This window comes from Eptesicus fuscus, chromosome 17 (assembly GCF_027574615.1).
Source record: "Eptesicus fuscus isolate TK198812 chromosome 17, DD_ASM_mEF_20220401, whole genome shotgun sequence".
Taxonomy (NCBI): Eukaryota; Metazoa; Chordata; class Mammalia; order Chiroptera; family Vespertilionidae; genus Eptesicus; species Eptesicus fuscus.
The window spans coordinates 45,125,661-45,143,849 of NC_072489.1; the positions used below are offsets into that span (position 1 = coordinate 45,125,661).

The 18,189-nt window shown below is 53.9% G+C and overlaps 1 protein-coding gene across 1 annotated transcript in view; it reads right to left on the reverse strand.

The window, feature by feature from the left end:
• Positions 1 to 18,189, reverse strand: part of SH3PXD2A (SH3 and PX domains 2A) — a 222,551-nt gene that overhangs the window by 57,679 nt on the left and 146,683 nt on the right. The window lies entirely within an intron of this gene.

An 18,189-nucleotide genomic window follows, 5' to 3' on the forward strand; every position in this document is an offset into this window, starting at 1 on the left:
AAGAACATAAGATCCTGAGGCGTGATATAAGAACACTAGAGGCCTGGTGCACAGATTCGTGCACTGGTGGGGTCCCTCATCCTGGCCTGCGCCCTCTCACAACCCAGGACCCCTTGGGGGATGTCAGACTGCCGACACCCGAGGGGTGTAGGAGCCTGCACTGCTTAGCTCATCCTGGCCCCCTGCACCTGCCGCCACCGCTGCTCAGTAAGCTCGCTGAGCGGCGCTCCCGCTGTGGGAGCACACTGACCACCAGGGGGCAGCTCCTGCATTGAGCGTCTGCCCCTGGTGGTCAGTGCGCGTCATAGCTACCGATCAACCGGTTGTTCGGTCGTTTGGTCGTTTAGGCTTTTATATATATAGATTATGAGGCAGGAAGCTCTTAGCCTAATCAATGGTGTGAACATTTCTAGCGAATCAACATGTAATAAACACGGACCGTCCACCGTGGTGTATAATGGCTCATTTACTCCCCACGACCATCCCTTGAGGTGGGTATGCGTTTTCCGCCCCATTGTACAGGGAAGGAAAAGGAGTTTGGACCAGGGAAGTAACCAGTCCAAATTCCCACAAGCACAGAGCGGCAGAGCCAGAGATGGAAGCAGGTCTGGGAACTCTCCAGCCGGGGCTTCCTCGGCTGAACTGTCCATCGCCGCAAGGAGCACAGCGTTGGCTGCAGCGGGGACAGTGAGGAGGAAATGTTGAGATGCACATTGAGATACAAACCCTTACGTGCACCCTCATACAAACACTGAGATAGAAACCTTGTACTGCCCACCAGCACTGGCCAGCACTGCTGCCTGACCCAGTGACAGAGAGTAATCTATAATAATAAAAGCATAATATGCTAATTAGACCGGACGACCTTCGGGACGAAGCCAAGGCTGCAAGGGAAGCCTGGGTCCCAGGTGCTTGCCAGCAGCCAGAGGGAAGCCCAGTTCCCAGGTGCTGGAGGGAAGCCCGGGTCCAGGGTGCCAGCAGGAAGCTGGTGCCGGCAGCTGGGGGAAGGAAGGCCTACGCTTGCACGAATTTCGTGCATCGGGCCTCTAGTCATAGTCATAACAGCAGCAAACGTTTACACAGCATTACTGTACACCAAGCATCGTGCTGAGCACTTACATATAGAACTCATTTGTTTTTCACAACAAACCTACAACGACATGGTCTTCCCTCCATTTTGCTGGTGGGAAAAATGAACTAGAGAGGTTAAATAACTTGCCTGAAGTCCCACAGCTAATACAGTGTCCATCTCTCGTGGGGCCACAGACCTCGGGTGATCAGTTGGCCACTCACCATTTAACACGCCTAACTCTCCCTTGGTCCTTGCTCAGCAAGCCGCCTTCCGAGCGCAGGCTGGCCCCCCACCTAGACCTGGGAAGCCTGGCTCTGCCAGTTCCTACCGTAAGCCAACAGAGTGGGGCTCCGGCGGAGAGGGTTAGCAAGGCCTCAGGAGTTTGACTGTCCGGATTCAAATCCAGCTCTGCTCCTTTGAGGAAGTCACTCAACCTCTCTGAATCTGCTCCCTCACTTGTAAAAATCCAGATGAAACAATACATTTACCTTCTGGGTTGCTGTGAGGCTTAAAGGAGGTCATAGGCAGTCAGTGCTCAGCATACAGTGCCTAGTACACAGTCCCTGCTCTGTGACCTGCCACCATCAGCCACATCTCCCCTGAGCTTGGTTCACTCAGCTCCGGGGCACCAGAAGATGCACACTCCAGGAGCTGCGGGGACGAGACCCCGATGGTGCTCAGACCGGATGCACCAAGAAAATGCTGACACCTGTTTGATGGCTCCCCTCAGGCAATCCCAGACATCAGGTCAGATGGAGTGGGGGGTGGAGAGACTCCGGGGGAGTGCACCCAGAGACAAGCATTCTGTGGCCAGAGCCTCCTACGGGGCCTAGCAGTGGGAAGCCTCCTGGGGCAGAAAGAGCTGTGCTGGCCCTGCTTTCACGCCCTAGTAGGCCTGGGACAGACTAGATGCACCTGGGCTGCCGGAGGCTTTAAGTGGGGTGGGCCAAGTGGGTCTGAGTTCAGAATGGGGACTTGGTTGCCTGCCGGCCACATCTTGCTGGGGCTATCACTTCCTGTGGCCGTGCCCCAGGTGGGCTGCCCCCCAGCAAGGCCAGGCCAGGCCGGTCCCACCCCCATCTGGCCCCACCCAGCCAGAGGTTACCCACATCTCTCTCCATCTCTGCTGGCCTTATTTGGCACACCTCCCTTTTTTGGTTTCTTTCGGGATCTTCAGAAGGAAACCTTTTGGGAAGTGCTAACCCCTTTCAGTGAGCCAAGGGAAATGATTTGGCCTGGGCCTGGAGAGCCTGTTCTGCCAGAATAGGAGTTGACAAACTGTTTCTGTAAAGGGCCAGAGAATCAATGTTTTAGGCTTTGTGGGCCATGTGGTCTCTGTCGAGATTACTCAACCCTGTGAGTGGGCAGTGTGCCAATAAAACTTTATTGACAAAGCCATCTGTTGGGCTGGGCATGGCCTGTGGGCAGCGGTTTGTCAACCCCTATGCCAGAAGATGAGGGCTGTCAGAGAGGGGGAATGGCCCAAAACCCTAAGAGAGAGAAGTGGGGACCCTCAGCCCACAGAGACTAAATGCCCACAAGGTCTTGGCTGCTAGGAAAATTTTTTCAAGAATCATCTCAAGGAAATAAAGGTTTAAAATTAAAAAAAAAAAAAAAAAAAGGATCATCTCGACGGATCTTACACCCTCTAGGCCCTTGGGGTTTGGGCATTTGGGCAGACAGGGGGGGACAGACAGGAAACTGAGCCCCTAATAAGTGTACAGCCTGAGCTCATGCCATGTCCCCCCATCCCCAAAAGCAGGTCTTTCCTTCTCTCTCCAAAGGAAAATGGGAAGCGAACCAGAAATGAGCCTCTCCTTTTTATTTAATTAAAAAAAAAAAAAGTCATTTTAAAACATGATTTATTTCCCAGTCCCCTGGATCCGCAGAATTAATCCAGTTCCATGGTTCCCACCCGCCCTTCCCCCCTTTGGAGTGCCTGCTCTCCAGCCCACCCGAGCAAGCTGTCTCCCAGGGTGGGAAGGACCCCCTCGGCCTCATTACAATGAACAGAGAACCCCTGGCTCGCAAACCCCGGCCCTCCAGCCAGGAGGCAGACAAGGTTGCTGGCTCGGGGCTGGGAAAACGGAGACAGCGAGATGGGGTGAAGGAGCAAGAGGCAGGCGCGGCCAAATGAGCAGCTGTGACTGACACAAACCAACTGCTTCCTGCCCTCCCAGTTGTCTCTCCCTCCCTCTCCTCGGGTGACAGCACCAAGGGCCCTACAGAGCGGGGTCACGAAGTCTGGTGGAAACCGGGGCACATCAGACTGGGAAGCTGCACCACTGATTTTGCTGAGAACTAGCTGCATGGCCTTGGGCAAGTGGCCTGACTTCTCTGGGACTCAACGCTCACATCTGTGAAACCAACCATTTGGGCCCAGGGTCTCCAAGGCACTTATCTGATGTTCTAGACTCTTCCCGCAGAAATGTGCTCGTCTCCACAGTGCGCGTGCACCACGGCGGAAGAGTCTTTCCAGAGAGACAGGTCGCTGTTCCAGGGGAAAACCACTTGAGCACATGCTCAATATATGGAAACTCAAGGAAAAAAAGCAAATAATCCCGGAGGTGCAGAGGATGGAGAACTGGAGCAAGAATTTATTTTCATCTTGATCCTTGTGCTTACTCTGCCTTTCCCCCCCTGAGATTCTGGGCACTGAGCAAATATCTGAGCCTCCTTTCCCTCTGTAACAGGAGGGTGCAGAGCTGTTTTAAAAGTGATATGGCCTGATGCCTGTGAAAGGTTTTGGAGGGGGACACGGAGGGGCGTGGACGACAGGGGCAGAGCTGGTGACTAAAGGAGTGTGTGCCTGGGAGACAGGATCCCTCGGCTGCCATCCCCCAGTTCTTACATCGCTGCCACACTCACCACTCTTGGCTTGCAAGACCAGGAAGAACTTAGGCCCAGAGAAAACTAAGTGCCTGCACCTCCTGGCCAAATATACCTGAGGACACTTAGATGCTGAACCTGATTCTCGCAGGTACAGGTGATTATGAGAAGTCAAAGAACCATCATACAGGTGCCCCTGATGTTAAGGAAGCTTCCCCCTGACGCACACGCCCTCAAGCACTGCATTAAAAAACCCCCATAGCCCTAAGTTAGGAAAGAGACTCTTATTGGTTCACTAGAGGCCCAGTGCATGACATTCGTGCACTGGAGGGTCGGGCGGGGGGGGGGGGTGTCCCCCCTCAGCCCGGCCTGACTGACAGATATCCTTAGAGGCTCCCACCACCGCTGCGGGGCTCACCAGCCATCAGCCTGGCTTGTGGCTGAGCAGCGCTCCCCCTATGGGAGTGCACTGATCACCAGGGGGCAGCTCCTGCACTGAGCATCTGCCCCCTGGTGGTCAGTGCGCATCACAGCGACCGGTTGTTCCGCCATTCAGTCAATTTGCATATTACCCTTTTATTATGTAGGAGGACAATAAGGTTCCTTTTAGCTTTGAGTAACTCCAGAGCAATGAGAATTGGGTTCAATTTACCCAAATCTAGTCTCAAACCATGTTTCCAGGAATCCTTCCTTCCTTGGTGTCAAGCGAGTTCCACCCATCCAAACTAATAAATCCAGAGTGGGCTGAGAGCCCAGGTGGGAGAGACTGGAGTGAGAACAGCCAACAGCACAAACTCCTCAGAGAATGAAAGCAAACCAAGAGCTCAGGGGACCAGGGCAGGGTCACCTTCCTTATCAGCTTACACAGCCCCCGCCCTGGGCTCCAGGGAGGGGAGGAGAAGCAGAGACCCTGCCAGGGGCCCCTGAATGGAATGAATACACCCCCACCCCCTTCTCCTCCACCAACATCTCAGTGTACTTGAGCACTCGAGACCTCTCCCTCTGTGGGAATTCTGTTGTTCTTACCTCATTGCAGCCTTGAACTGATTTCTAAATATCTGCTGTACTCTAGTCTTTTCTCTCCTTTTGTACAGCTAAAACTTTGCACAGGGCTAGATTTCTTGGGTTTCCTACAGACTCCAGGTGTTTCTTTTCCTTTTTTTGACTAGGCCACCAGGAAACTCAGCCACTGCTTTTAGGCCATTGACTGATTAGGGGCTGACAGCTGCTAGTCCTGTTATTTAAAGGTGGTAACAGGCCCTAGCTGGTTTGGCTCAGTGGATAAAGTATCAGCCTGCTGACTGAAGGGCCCCGGGTTCGATTCCTGAGTTGCAAGCTCGATCCCTGGCCCTAGACAGGGCACGTGTAGAAGGCAACTGACCTGTGTTTTCTCTCTCTGTATTGCTATTGGGCATACAATAGCTCAAATCTTTACGACAGCCCTACAGGGCTAAGAGTCCTTCACAAAGAAGTAATTTACAAAGAAGTAGCTTAATTTGCATGATATATTCACTTTAAGGGCCCTGAAATAGGTCATCATGCTCAGAGCAGCAGAAAAAAGGCGTAACAGTGAAAATGAAATGAATGCCATCCAGAAAAAGGATGTCCCAGATTAACACATTGCAGACGGATCACAAGAATTCTTGCTTCATATTACACAGTGTTTTATAAAGTATCATACCTTTAAATGATATTAGCTTGTAAGAACATGTAATAAATAACTTCAAAATGCAATGGGTACTTAATTTTAAAGCGTGCCTTTAACATTTATGTAAAATGTTTTTTTGTACTCATTCAATAGAAACTTATCTGGCCACTGGGTAAAGCTAGCAATAAAACTACTGGTCCATAATGTGTTATTAAGATGGCTAAGAAAGCAAGCAAGCAATTGTTCAAACATGACTTCCAATCAAAATTACATGGGCTCAGCTAGTGTGACTCAGTCGACCTATGAACCAGGAGGTCATGGTTCAACTCCCAGTCAGGGCATATGCCCAGGTTGTGGGCTCAATCCCCAGTAGTGGGAGGCATGCAGGAGGCAGCCGATTGATGATTCTCTCTCATTGATGTTTCTTTCTCCCTCTCCCTTCCTCTCTAAAGTATATATATATAAAAGTGTAATATGCAAATCGACCAGACAGCAGAACAACTGGTGGGCTATGACACGCACTGACCACCAGGGGGCAGACGCTCAGTGTAGGAGCTGCCCCCAGCCCGCAGGCCATGATCGCCTAATTAGGGCCTACCGGCCAACCTCTTGGTCCCTCCCCCTGGCCAGCAGGCTCTGATTGCCCGATGGGGAACGGGGAACCAGGGGTGAATAGCAGTAGACATGGGCGATGCCAGGGCCCTGATTGCCCCACCAGTTGCCCCACACACAGAGGGCGGCTGAGGCGGCAGGGGGTGGGGCCGGCTGCTGGCAGCTGGGGAAGATAGGCCCTGATCGCAGGCCAGGCCTAGGGACCCTACCTGTGCACGAATTTCATGCGCCGGGCCTCTAGTAAGAATATATTAAAACAAAGAGTTACATGGGTAGAAGTCTGGAAGTGTACAGCTACAAGGCATGTGAGCTACTGTTCACGTGGGCAGTGCTATGCAGCTTGCTCCAGGGTGAGCAGCAGCCTCCAGCTTGTCATAAATACATGAAAACCATGGCGTGGCTGGAATGGCTCAGTTGGTTGAGCGTCATCCCGTACACGGAATGGTTGCTGGTTCAATTCTGGGTCAGGGCACATACCTGGGTTTCGGGTTCAGTGCCTGGTCAGGGCAAGTGCAGAAGGCAACTGATCAATGTTTCTCTCTCACATCAATGTTTCTCTCCAGCACGTCCTTGGGTGAGGATTTTTAAAAGAAAAAGCCATGGCCTTGGACTGGAGGGGTGAGGGCTTAAAATGTTGTTACAGCAGCAGCTCATGGCCCTGGCCCTGCCCCCTATACTCATAGCCTCCAAGGTGGGATTTGCTTCAGGCAGGTGTAGCCTGGGCAGTCCCACAGGGTCCCACACTCACTTGGTTTAATGTTCTTACGTCTCCCATTTAAAATCTTCAATAGTTTATGAACAAGAGGCCCCATAAATAATATAGCTGGTGCTGCAACACAGAATTGTTTTTTTTTTTTTCGTTTTTTTTTTAAATTTTGTTTGGCCAGGGGATGCTTAATGTTGTTTTTTTTAAAAAAAATATATTTTATTGATTTTTACAGGGAGGAAGGGAGAGGGACAGAGAGCTAGAGATGTCGATGAGAGAGAAACATCGACCAGCTGCCTCCTGCACACCCCCTACGGGGGATGTGCCCGCAACCAAGGTATATGCCCTTGACCGGAATCGAACCTGGGACCTTCCAGTCCGCAGGCTGACGCTCTATCCACTGAGCCAAACCGGTTTCGGCTGCAACACAGAATTCTGAGCTAAATGAATGGAAGACCTGAGGAAGAAATTCAGTAGGGCTGAAATTTCTGGTGGGTATCATCTTAAAGACAGAGGGCAATCCTAAATGGGAAGACAGGCATTGTTTGTCTCTAGGTCGTTCCTTTCCCAACATCTCAGGCTTCTTCCCCGCGCCTCCCTCTCTTCCCCCCAATCTCTTGCTTCTTGGTGATAACCCAAAGGCTGGAAGAAGCATGTGGGGACTCCGGACCAGAGAGGGGGAGACATTTGCCTAAGATCACACAGCAAGAGAGTGGCAGGGCTGGGGCTAGAACGATTATACTAGTTCCCACTTTCTGAACACTCATGCTGGGCACTGTGCCAAACATTTTATGAGCCCTACCTAATTTAATCCTTACAACAATCTGTATTTTACACACGCAGACAGCGGGGCCCAGGAAAGTTAAGGTTTTTTCCCAAGGCCCCACAGCAAGGACGTGATGGCCCAGACTTGAGCCCAGGCAGGCTGGCCGGGAGCTGGGAACAAAGGGGCCTAAAACAGGGAACTACATTCTCTGGATCCTCCCTGGCCACTGGCCAAGGGAGGCTCATTTATTTCTGCTGGGCCTCTCTCTGTGAATGCAGCCATATTCCTATTCGTTTTGCTCTCAGTAAGAAGGGGCCTGCCTCCTTCCCCAGGAGCTGCCTTTCCCAGAAACCAGGGTCTACGTGGGGGCAGCCCCGCCCGGGGTAGGAATGCACTGCTGACCCTCCGGCCACTCAGCTCTGCAGTCAGAGAACAGTCAGTTTCCCGGGCTCAGGTGGGGAATGGGGTGGGGTGGAGGCTGGGCTGGGCCTGGAGCCATTCCACAGCCCCTTAGGGACTAAGTTCAAAGGCACGTTGGCCCCGGGCTAGGCCATAGCTGAGACAGCAGAGACAGCCCAGCCTAAGTGGGTAAGGGCAGAGCGGCCAAGGAGCCCAGGGGGCACTGCAATTGCCTAGAGGGTCTACATGGGCAGGAGGTGGTGGGCAGGTCTGCCACCCTCCCTCCATTTGCTGGAAAGACCCGAAGCTTCCAGGTTAAAGACAAGACAGGTGCTGTGGTTAATCAGAGGCAGCGTGGGTGGACCGAGGGGTGCGGGGTGGGAAGGCAGGAGAGGTTCTGAGCCTCCGCTCCCAGCAGCTGCTGCCTGACCCCACAGCAAGCCCCTTGGGTTGCAGCCTCCCCATCAGTTCTCAGGTTCCCCCCTCTCCCCATGCCGGGCGTTGGTGTGCAAAGATGAGACAAACTCAACTCTGTTCAGAGTTCCAGGATCCCAGCCACCCCCCTCCCTGGAGCGTCTGCCTTGGTGGTCCTCCCCCACTGACTGGGCTATCCCCTAGCAAAGCCTGTAGCTGTGGGGACGAGGCAGCAGCAGGAACGGGGGCCAGCGGAGCGGGATGGGAGTGAGCAGCTGCTGGGTCTGCAGGCCCCCAGCTCTGCAGTCTGTCTCCCTCCCTGGCTGTCTCCACGAGAGCCCGGAGTGAGTGATGGAGTCAACAGCAATGGGCCCGGACCTGGCAGGGCCAGCCCAGGGCCACAGCAAGTGGCACGTCTTGTGTTCTCAAGACTGGACTCTTGCTATCAGATTATCAATGAACTAGAGGCCTGGTGCATGAAATTTGTGCACGAGGGGGGGGGAGTGTCCATCTGTCCAGCCTGCACCCTCTCCAATCCGGGACCCCTCGGGGGATGTCCAACTGCCAGGATTGGGCCTAAACTGGCAGTCGGATATCCCTCTCACAATCCGGTACCACTGGCTCCTAACGGCTCACTTGCCTGCCTGCCTGATCACCCCTAAATGCTCTCCCCTGCCAGCCTGATCACCCCTAACTGCTCCCCTGCTGGCCTGATTGCCCCTAACCACCTCTGCCTTGGCACCTGCCACTGTGGCTTTGTCCGGAAGGACTACCGGAAGATGTCTGGTCGACCTGGTCTAATTAGCATATTATCCTTTTATTAGTATAGATCAGCTGCTAACCATTTAATGAGCATCTACCATGTGCACAATTTTGGGGGCCCTGGCTATGACCAACTGACTCTCCACCATCTGTCTCCAAGATTTGGAGACAGGGCACAGATAGTCACGATCACGGACACTTTCCCAGGTGTTCCTGCCTGCATCAGGAGTTATGCAGGTTGGGGGAGGCAACGTGATTCCCTCATCCACCTTCCTGGCCCTGGTGGAGCTGCCACTCATGGTCTTCCTCACCCCCTGAGGCTGCCCAGACTGAGCAGAGGGCACACTAGGGCTGGAGTGGGGTAGGCGTGCACGAGGGCCGAGTCCTGGAGGCCTGGCATCTGTAACTGGACCCTGTCTTTGGGGCAGGGCTCACAATGCTTCAGCTGACATCTGGTTGGACACTGCCCTCAATGGAGTCAGGCAGGGGTGGGAGTGAGGGCCAGAGTTGGGGATGACCCAGTTTTCAAGGTTTGCCAGCTTCCCTCATCTTGCCCTGAGCAGGATCTCTGAATTGCTCACTGACTGTGTCAATTGACTCCAGAACGTCTGGTTAGCACTACAGTCCTAGCAAGTGTCTGGTGCATAGTAGGTGCTTATTCAAAATTTGTTATGAGTCTCTCCAACCAGATCTTAAGTTCCTTCAGGGTCTTAACCCTGCCAGCATCCTCACAGCACCCTGAACACAGCAGGTGGTGCCCAATGAATCCTCAGTGGCTCATGGGAGGATGCACATTCATTGCACTTGGTCCCAAGGGTTTCACATGGAAACAGGCCCGGCTTACCCCGCTGCCCTGGGGTATTCTTCGCACCAGGACCTCGCACTCTCTAGTCCAGGTTTGCCTGTTAAGCCACATGCAGGCCTTCGTAGGCTGGCGAAGACCCTGAGCCCAGCTTGTGCTGGGCAGAGTGCTCACGGGCAGGTACCCGGACCCGGCAGAACATCCCTGGAAGACTGCTGGCTCCAGTATCTGCTGTAAAGCCCTTTAAAGACACTTAAATTATTTACCTAGCCCTAACGGGTTTGGCTCAGTGGATAGAGCGTCGGACTGTGGACTGAAGGGTCCCAGGTTCGATTCCGGTCAAGGGTATGTACCTTGGTTGCAGGCACATCCCCAGTGGGGGGTGTGCAGGAGGCAGCTGATTGATGTTTCTTTCTCATTGATGTTTCTAACTCTGTATCCCTCTCCCTCTCCCTTCCTCTCTGTAAAAAATCAATAAAATAAATATTTTTTAAAAATGATCTATAACCAATATGGTCTATGGGAAGATGGATGTTGCAGGCAATAGGAGTCTAAGCAAGAACAACTGGCTTATCTGTAATGTCTGGTAGGAGCAGGGCTCAGCAGGCTCAGAGCAGCCCCCATGGTGTGCGCTGGGTACCCCTGGGCCTCTCCTCACCCCCGTCCCTCTCCTGCTCTGTGAGGGCCAGGACTAATCCCCTGAGCTCTCAGATGCCACATAAACACACAAGCACGTCAATACTTGGGAAATCCCCACATGTGGCTCTCACATGACCGAGCTATGCCCAGAAGGCCACGGGCGGCGGGAGGGGCGGGGGGCCTGGAGGACAGGGGAGGGTCAGGAGTGTGAGCTCCCCCCAAGAACCAGAGTTAACCCTTTGGCACAACAGCGCAGGGCCTCTGGCTGATGCAGAGCTGCCACCTGGAGAGAAGCAGGAAGACGGCCCAGTGCTCAGAGGGCCCTGGCTCACTGCACAGAGGGAAGGTGGGACCACTTCTCTGTGGCTGATGTCATTTCTGGACCATCAACCCCTGGGGAAACGCACTGGCTGGCGACCCTTCTCCAGGGAGACCAGGCTGTGAGGGAGTCAATGCCCACTTCCTAGTGCCAGGCACCTGGCTGGGGAACCATTAAGTCAGGAGTCACGCCCCCCTCTCCCAGGCAAGGACCTACATCCCCCAGGAGACCACAGAAGCGAGTCCTTAATGATAAGGACAGGGTCTTGGGCCCAGTTCTCCCCCACTCAGGCACACGTATTCATTTTACACTTAGAACTTTTACAGTTTCAACAACTCTAGTGAAGGAGTGGCCTCCTGCACAACAGCCCCACCGGTAGGTGCTCGGGATGCAGAGGACACGCCTCAGCCCCGTCTGGAAGAGTGGCCCCTCGGACAGCTAATGCTGAGAGTACAGACCAGCTGCCCTCTGCACGGCGGCTCGCCCTCTTCTCCAGGCTGGCTCATTTAAAACCCTCCGCCAGCCTGGTCGGTGTGGCTCCGTGGCTGAGCACGAACCAGGAGGTCATGGTTCGCTTCCCAGTCAGGGCTCGTGCCTGGATTGTGGGCTCGATCCCCAGTGTGGAGGATGGGCAGGAGGCAGCCGATCAATGATTATCTCTCATCATTGATGTTTCTCTCTATCCTCTCCCTTCCTCTCTCTGAAATCAATAAAAATATATTTTAAAAAACAACAAAATAAAAACCTCCTTCTCACTCTGCCCCAACCCCACCATAGCACCAGGGCATCGTATTATAACTGCTGTTCACCTTCTCACCTCCCCGGCCCGACGGAGAGTCCTGAGGACAAGGGCCTACTTGGATCCACCCCAGTGTCCCTGAGCTCCCACGGCAGGGGGTGGCGCGGAGGAAGTGCTCAGATGCACACTGGGCAGGTCTACACGACAGGACAGCCGTGGCGGAGCAGTGAGGTCAGCTCGCGGCCTGGCAGGAACCATCTAAGCCTAGAAGGGACGCCTAGTACCAGTGTCCATTCAGAAACTCGTTCCTATCGATTGGGCCCTCGAGGGTTCGTCCACCCTCTTACCACCCCCACCGCCTCCAGGAGAGATGCTACTAGTGTTGATTGAGCTTAGAGCAGAGAGATCAACGGAGGCCCACTAATCAGATGCAAATGAGATGCAAATGAGGACTGAAGGAGGTGCTCTTGGAGCCACCAGGCTGCAGGGAGGAACGGGGGCAGGGCAGGGAGCGGACTGACCAGGAGACAGAACTGGGACAAGGGGCATTAAAATGTGCATGTTTCCTAGCCCTAGCCGGTTTGGCTCAGTGGATAGAGCGTCGGCCTACAGACTGAGGGGTCCCAGGTTCGATTCCGGTCAAGGGCATGTACCTTGGTTGCGGGCACATCCCCAGTGGGGGGTGTGCAGGAGGCAGCTGATCGATGTTTCTCTCTCATCGATGTTTCTAACTCTCTATCCCTCTCCCTTCCTCTCTGTGAAAAAAATCAATAAAATATATAATAAAATAAAATAAAATAAAATGTGCACGTTTCCTTGGGGGGCCTTTGCCAATGTACAAAGAGAGGCCGGGTTTGGCCTCTTGTCACTAGCCTGTCATCACCAGGTCCTCACCCTCCTGCCAGGAACAGTACTCAACCCTGACCGAGACCCAACACTCCGGAGCCGAAGGTGCTCCAGGGCCGAGCGGGGGTGACCTGGGAAAATGGGACAGGCAGCCCCGAGAACCTGCGGGGCCCCGCCGACCACGCCGCCCGGAGCCAGGAGCAGCATTGCGGAAGGAGCAGAGGTGGAGCCTCTTCCGTCTGGGCACAGGGAAGTGAAGGGACTTCCTGACATGGTCCAGTTTTCTTGGTACAAGGCTCTAGGTCGGCCAGTAACAGAACCCATCTTTGTGCCAGCTGACGGGGTCACGCGTGGCGATGACAAGATCCAGGGGGCAAAGCAGCAAGAACTGGGGAAAACCATTTTTCCCCCCCTGCAAACATCTACGTGTTAGTGAAACTTTGGAAACAATTGTTCTTTGCCTCCACGTTTCGAAACTGGCCAATTATAAAAAGGCCACAGGCCAACGCAGTTACACACGCCACATTTCTATTTCTAAACAAAGTAACTTTAGATCAGAAAAAGGTGCTAAAACAATAAGTAATGCACATTTCCCCAAATCTTTGTTTTTTTCCACTGGCTCCGTCGTTACTGGAAACGTTGCCTCTTTTGTCACATGTCTGTAAACCAAAAGCCGAAGTGAGAAACGAGTTATTTTCTGGCCGAGGGCTGCGGTGGGGAGCATGTCTTTGCCGGACCGCAGCGTGGGGGTGTCCACCCCCAAGAAGAAAACCCGATGGAAATAGGAGGCAGATGGGAGTCTTGTCACTGCCTTCTGATGAGGCGAGACGGGAGGCCAGTGGCTGGGCAGGCCCCTCCCACAGCCATTCTCCAAGGCCCCAAAGGCTGGGCCAGTGTTCACTGTCCTCTGCCGGGTCCCCCTGTCCCACGCTGGCCCAGCCCCCCAACGTGGGCGGTAACCAAATGCATCTGCAAGGTTCCACCTAGTCGCTGTCCATCACCGGGACGCTGATCCTTCTGCCGCTTCACCGCCCATCTACCCCGAACACCGCCATCAACCCCGTGGATGACCCTCCAAAAGTCCACCCTGGCTTGATCTCTGAATCCCTGGGGAGTCCGTCAAAATGCTGTGTCCTGGCACCGCCCCCAGAGGTGCTGGCTCAGCAGGTGTGGGCAGGGCCAGGGAGCCTGTAGTCGGTTGGCGAGATGCTGAAGCACACCTCCAGGCTTTGCACAGGCTGTTCCCTGCCAGACCACCTGCCTGTTTTCCCTGCAGAAGCTGTGGCCGGCGCAAGGGGGCAGAAAGAGACCCAGCCGGGGCTGAGCGTCAAGGCTGCCCGCTAGCTGCCTCCACCCTGGGAGCGTTCCCCTCGCCGCCCCCGCCCCGTGTGTCCAGACCAGTGGAGCTGGCTGTGGGAGCTGTGGCACAGACACACACACGTGAGCATCACTGCCACGTGGGCTGGCCGCGGAGCTGCCCCATCCATCAGCCTCCTTTCATTCCCAATTAGTTGGCTTTGAACTTCGGGGATGACATCAGGCTGAGGACCTGCAGCCATGAAAATTAAAAATTGTTTAAAACACCAGCCCGGGTGAGATGAGCCAGAGGCGATGCCTTCACAAGACACGCCTGCTCTTGGCACCGGCCGTCGGACGGTGCCAGGAATATCCTGGCCCTCCCTGCTCAGCGGCCTGGGCCCTCCTCACGGCAGAGGGGTGGCTCGGGCAGACAAGAACGCCCACCGACACACAGGCTCCCGGGCCTGCCTTGGGAAATAGTTTGAAAAGTCCTGATGATGCTCTCTCCAAGGCTTCCTTTCCAGACTTATCTCCTGCGCCGACCGCCCCCCCACCCCACCCCCTGGCTACTCCCCCCACCCCACCGCCCGCGCCTTCCCTAGCCCTTCTCTCCTACCAGACTGGACATCTCTCCTTCCCTCAATTTCTCAAACTCAATCCAGCCTCCAAGTCCCTGCTCATGACCCCCCCACCCCCACCTGCCCACCCCTCGCTCATCTCAGTCTCTCCCTTCCTCCAGGACTCGTCTCTAGCCCGCCCCCCCCCCCCCCCCGCCCCGCTTTTATGTGACTCCTGCATCTTGAGGATCACAACCCATCCTGCCTTGTGTGCGTTAATGGATCCCTGACAATGCCCTGCTTTCTCAGCTGAGCTGTGAGCTCCAAGAGGCCAGGGACCAGCATCGGCTGAAGAGGAATGAAGCCTCAGGGAACCCTGCACACGGGGGAGTCAGGGGTGTGGCGGCTGCTGCATCTGCTTTGTCTCTGTCCGTCTCCCTCCGTGGCTGGTGAGCAGGGCAGGCCCGCGGCCAAGAGAGCTGGTTCTGCTCTGTGTCCTGGGCATCCTCCGGGGGAAGGGGAGACACAGGAGGTCTGAAGAGCTGCTTTCTCTGTTGCACGATGGCTCCCCTCACACCTCCGCCTCCTCCCAGGGCTCGTGGGAGTGCGCTGAGCAGGACCCAGGTTCTGCCCACCCCTCTCCTTAGCCAGGCAGCAGCCCCTCTCTGAGTTGCTTCATTGGTAAAAGGAGAAGGCCAACTAACTTTCTATAATCGCCGGTACATGTGGGTGGGTCTTTGCTTTCAGGAAATCTATTTCATTAGGAACAAAATTCATAGAAAGAGAAATTAAGGGGATATTAGTCATACTCTGCAAAGAGACCCTTTATCCAATTAGGAATCCCTTGTGACCAAGGGGGTCCTTCTAAAACCTCAGGGGGCTCTTTCTGGGGCGGGTCCCTCCCACTGGGAACTGCCCGCTAGAGGTCTTCAGAGCCCACGTCCTGGTCACCTAGGGATCCTATAGGCCTTGGCTCAGGAAGGAACAGATTTCAGCAGAAAGAGGTTTGGATCACAGAAAAAGGTTTGGATTAGAAGGACTGGGTTCGAATCCCCTGTCGACTTGGCTAGGTGACCTTGGGCAAGTTCGTTAACCTACCTTTCCTGGTCTATAAATGGGGGGGCGGGGGGCACGGCAAGACCACCTGCCTGGGTTATTGTAGGCTTATTGGCCATTATAAGATGGTGCACACTCTGCCTTCCCCTGTCTGATCAAGGAGTCACTCATGGCAGAGGGCAAATCTACAGCCAGTGGTCTCTCCTGGTTGAGAGACAGATACCTAAGGTGCGCCTCCTATTCATAATAAAAGTAGCTTAACCCTTAGTGAGTGTTTACTGTACCAAGCACAGTGTTGGAGGTAACACTTCATATGGATTAACTCGTCTTCAAGCCTCAAGCAATCTGATGAAGTACTATCATTATCCCATTTCACAGATGAGGAAACTGAGGCACCGGCACGTTAAGGACTTTCCCAGAGCTAGGGCATGAAGCTAGGCATTTCGGTTCTGGAGTCCGTGTTCTTAATTCTACAGCATACTCTGCCATGGCTGAGTCCAGGTCCATCTCCTCTGGGCCAGGCCCAGGGCTCACAGACGGAAATAAATGCTTCAAGTGGGTCTTGACTCTCAAATCAAAGATAAAACCAAATTTTCTCCTCCTTCCAGAACCCAATTGATAACTAAAACAACAATGGTAGCTACTATTATTGGGAGCTTGCTATGTGCCAGGCCCTCTGCTAATTCAACCCTTGCATTTAATCGAGGCAGGTACAATTTGTACCCCCATTTTCCATATGGGGGCATGAAGGTCATGGGTTAAGTAAGTTGCCAGGTTACAGAGCAAATGCACGGCAGAGAAGGGGTTCAAACCCTGTCTGTCTGATGCCCAAACCTAACTCTCACCTCCAAGTAAAACATGCTTCTCCTTGATGTAACTCCAGGAACGCTGATCTCCTTAATTCTGTCCAATAATAATAATGCAGGTTTTATGATCACTAAAATGGAAGCTGGCCTGAACTCACCAATTATTCCAACGAAAAGTACAAAGTAAACAGGATTTCATGAGAAGCATCAATACTTGCCCCAGAGAACGAACTTGCAGCACTCTTGAGCAACCTTATTTGCATTTACTAGTAAACTAGCGGCAGCTTCACAGAACTGCTGGGAAGAGGACCAGTCCTTCGCCCATCTCAGGGCCAGGTGGATTCCACAGGATCCGTGGCCTCCTGCGCCCCCTAGTGGCGCAACTCAGAACTCCTCAGTCATGGGCCCTGGACAATGCCGCTTCCTAGAGCTGAGAGCACCATTCGAGCTCCCAGAGCAGCGCTCACCTCGGGCCAATCACAGCTAACAGTAACAGGCCCTTCCCACTGCCAGGCACAAAGCCCTCTAACGGCATCACCTCCTCGAACCCTCTGCACCTTCCTGCAGGTAGCTAGCTGCTCTGATAACGACTTCGTGTCACAGGAGTGACCGTTCGTTTTGTGTGTCAACTTGGCTAGGCTACAGTCCCCCGTTTTTCAACCACACACTAACCTAGGTGTTGCTGGGGAAGATATTTTGCAGATGTGATCAAGTCCATAATTACTTTGCTTTCAGTGAGATTATCTAGATATTGGGGCGGGGGCCGGGGGGGGGGGGCTGGTAGGAGGGGCTGAGCCAATCAGCTGGAAGGCCTTAAGGGCAGAGCTGGGGCTTCACTAAAGAAAAAAAAAAAAGAAATTTCACCTGTGGACCACAACCCCAGCCTGCCCTTGGATTTCACACTTGCCTCGTCAGCCAAATCCTTACAGAAATCTCTGAATACAGATATAGCTCCTCCTGGTTCTGTTTCTCTAGTTGACCCCTGACCCCAACACAAGAGAACAGGGGAGGTAACAGAGCCCAGGTGACATGACCAGCAACATGTGGGACTAAGACTGGAAGCCCAGGCAACCTGACTCTTCCCAGCGCCCAGGAAAACTCGCCCACAGCCCACACCGTCATCAAATCCAGCCTCCCCCCCCCCCACCACCACCACTGCAGCTGGCGTCCTCATCGCTCATCTGTCTCGTCATCAGCTAGAAAAATGCCTCTAAGATCCAAGTCAGGTCACAGCCCCCTCTCTTCAGGACCCTTCCGTGCAGGGATGGGGAATGTCCAACCCCTGGGCCGCATAAGGCCCTCGAAATCATTTGGTCTGGCCCTGCCAAGGCATTAGGGGTGAGTTAATTAAATGTTTGATCAAATATAGCAGGCAAATTTTTCAGTTGATAGTTTTGTATGGCCCATGAATGATGTTCTACATATCCATATTGTCCTTGGCAGAAAAAAGGTTCCCCACCCCTGCTTTAGTGGCTCTTTATCTCATGGTGGAAGTCAGAATCCTTAAAATGGCCTGCAAGGCCCCGGTGGTCTGTGCTGCTCTCCCCACGCCCAGCTGCATCTCTGCTCTCACTTCCTGCCACCTTGACCTCCCCTCTTCTCCACCCCAGCCACAAGCCCCCCTGCCTTGTCTCGAGCAAGCCAGCATGCTCCCACCCCAGGGCCTTTGCACTCACTGTGTGTACCCTTGGCCTGGATGCTCTTCCTCAGGTAACCATGTCATCCCTCCATCTAATATGCATTCTTGTAAATACAGCTCACCACCCATAGAAGACTGCAAACCCCTCGAAGGCAGGCAGACACATTCCTGTAACCTCAACACCTGACACAGTACCTGGCATAGAGCTGGTGCGAGGCCTGCAGCAAGGTCCTCACTCTCAAGGTGGTGGAAAGAAATAAAGGAAGAAAAGAAAGAAAG